Here is a 3,480-nt window from a genome sequence, read left to right on the forward strand (position 1 = left end):
ATCACCTGCATGCTAACTTTTTGTGATTCATGCACCAGGACACCCAGATCCCTCTGTATCACTGAGTTGTGCAATCTCTGTCCATTTAAAATAATATACGAGTTTTCTACTCTTTCTGAAACGGAAAGTGGTCTCTACCTGGTAAAGTTGCAGTACAGAGATATTGGCACACTAAAGGAACAGGCTACAGCCTGTGTTAAGTGATCTTATAGCCAACAATTCTATGGTCCTATCACATTTATTTCAGAATGCTAACAGACAATCAAAAAGGAGGAAGAGACAGTTCAATGAATATCATGTTAAACTTTAGTGATGCCCAGCATGTGAATGGAAGGGACCTTTTGCAAGCATCTTCAACTTGAAGAAACAGATAATCTTACTATGCCTCTCTTATCAAGGTCTACGGCCGCATTAATGTCAGTGTTCAGCTAATTTGGTTTATTCTGATATTAGGAGATGGCTGAGTATGCAAAGGCTCTGGATTCTTCATGGCTGTAGTGTTTAAGATCTGTGTGCTAGAATTTGCTATTTTTTAATTTTAATTAAGATACTAACTGTAATGTCCTAACTACATTAAGGGTTGTGTGTTTTACATAAAAAGAAAAATACAAAGTTTGCAAATGTAGATTCAAACTAGCAAATGTAGATTCAAACTATCAACAACAGATTTATTCTAGGAGTGTTGCCTGTATAGAATAGAAACTGGAACAAAAACAGCAGCCTGTGCAACACCCTTATTACATCATCATCACATCAGGTGATCAGCTCTGAAAGCAATCATGCAACTATTTAAATATATAACATCTCTTCCCTTTTACTTCTGTGGTCATGAAACAAATTACAATGATGTTATACATAGGATCAATGATACTCTAGACACAGTACTATGCACTATTAATCACTATACATGGTCAATACGCAAGTCAATCAGGACATGTATTCTTCTTTAGTTGTAGATGATGTTCTGAAATTTAGCTGTCCTTGAACCTAGAAGACTAATCTGAAAATGCGGTAGACACTGCTTCTCCTGGAAATAATTTTGCATAATTCTTATGAGGTTAGCAGCAAAAACACAATCATCAGGCAATTCAGATTCAACTAAGTCTTCTGTAGTAGCATTCACAAGACTAGGAACTAAAGATGTTGGTACTTTGGGAGATAATCCAGAGAAAACATTCCGAGATGACGACAGTTAGTCAGCATAACATCACCAAACTAGTTCATCTTCAGTTTGAACTGTAAAAGAAATTGCACCTATTTTTGCTAAAACTATGGCAGGTATCCATTTTTCATTTGTGGCATAAGTACATGCTGACATTCAATCCCCTCGTTGAAGTGAGTGTTGTTCTGCCCTTACTTCTCATCTAGCAACTTGAGATTGTTGTTGATACTCTATCATCTTTGAAGTTTTTGGAGGTAATAGCAGATCAAACATAGTTTGCTACTTGAGTAGCAATGCAGGTAGTTGCACGCTTGTGTTTCTAGAAGATGCCAAAAAGCTATTGTAATGACATGATAATGAACCTTGCTCTTTTGAAGTCTTTAAAAAATGTTTCAAGGATTGTACAAAGCTTTCAACTAATTCATTGATTCATGGATTTACTTTGAAATAATCCTCAAACTCTTATGAAGTAAACTGTGAACCATTATTGCTAACAATCTGTTCCAATTCTCCAAATCTCACAAAGATTTCAAGTTTCTCCATGGATTGTTCAGATGTAGTTGATCTCATGATAATGTCTGGCCGCTTTTGAGTGTGCATCAATTATGACTAAGAACATGTAAACCAACAGAGACCAACAAAATCTACATGCAATCATTGGAATGGTACTTTTGGCCACTTGTAAGGGCGTAAAGGGGATAACGGTGGTGTATTTCTTATTTGTGAACAGGTTTGACAGTGTCCCACTTTGTCTTCAATCTAAGCATCCAGAGCTGGCCACCAAAAATAATTATGTGCTAGTTTCTTAACGCAGACTATACCATAATGTCCTTCATTTAGTTGTTCAAGAACTCTTCCATGCAGATTAGGTGGAATAATCATTTGGATTCCCTACGATAGACGCCCACCTTGCACGTCAACTCAAGCTTTCTTAACACATATGGTTTCAAATCAGGATGTGTACAATATGTTCTAGCTATCATTCCTTTCAAGACCATATCCATTACCTTTCCCATCATGGGAGCATTTCCGGTATGTCTTGCGACAGTGTCACAAGAGAATGATCTACCAGCGAACAATAAAAAAATTAGCAAAACTATTTGATGACATCTGCTCAATAGATAAAGGTAAATGTGATAATGCATCAGCATTAGCAGGACACTCTGATTGATGATACTTTATATTATAGGAGTGTGTGGATAAGATCAGTGACCATTTTGCAACTTATGATGGTATGTCTTTGGACAGCCCAAAAATAGTAGTTAAGGGTCAGTCAATAAAATGAAATAATGACCATATAAATAATGATGAAACTTTTGTGCACCTAAAAGTATACCCAATGATTATTTTTCCAGCTGACCATAGTTAGATTCAGCACTAGTCAGCGTACACGAAGCAAACATTATTGGCTGTTCTCCTGAAAGTATATGTGAAATGATTGCCATAGTACCAAAATGTCAACACTCTGCCTCACTTTGCCTGTGTGCTGCACAGTGACTGCCCCTATTCCATAAGGTGAAGCATCACAAGCAAGCAGTAAAGGAAGCTTCAGATTAAAATGAACCAATACTTAAGACTTTTGCAAAGCATTTTTGACATCCTTGTATACTTTTTCACATTCTGTTGTTCAGCCTATAGCTGCTTCACATGTAGTAAATTATGCAATGGTGTCAATAATATTATGTTAGGAACCAATTTGCCATCATAATTTATTAACTCCAGAATGGACCTCAATTGCTTCATATTCGTCAGATCTGGTGCTTCTAAAATATTTCTCCAATATTTTTAAGTACTTTATGTAGACTTTTACTATCAGTAACGTGACCCAAATATTGGACTGATGTCTGGAAAAAGTCACACTTTTCTTTATTAATACAATGACATATGGTTGGAGATGTTCTAAGGTTGTTTCTAAATTATTCAAGTGCTCTTGTTCACTGGCGCCTGTAATTAGAACATCATCCAGGTAACATTGTACACCAGAGAGATCACTTAAAATCTGAAACATCAATCTTTGGAATAGGGCTGATGTGGATGGTATTCCAAAAGGCAAACTTTTATAATGAAAAATCCCTTTCTGAGTAACAATGGTAAGCAATGGTTGAGATTCAGCAACTACATTCATCTACAAATATGCTTTTAAAGATCACAAAAATCATCACAAAGGCGTTGTGGGTCTGTTTTGGCATCGACCAATGTGTTGTCAGCAGTCCAATTAAGTGTTATCCTCTCCAACCATGACTTCCCAAATAGAACTAGAAAATTACTGCAGATCACATGGAGAGGTAATTCCACTGTTTGTCCACTCAACTCTACAT

Source organism: Carcharhinus amblyrhynchos, chromosome 12 (genome assembly GCF_965287045.1).
Source record: "Carcharhinus amblyrhynchos chromosome 12, sCarAmb.v2.hapA, whole genome shotgun sequence".
NCBI lineage: Eukaryota > Metazoa > Chordata > Chondrichthyes > Carcharhiniformes > Carcharhinidae > Carcharhinus > Carcharhinus amblyrhynchos.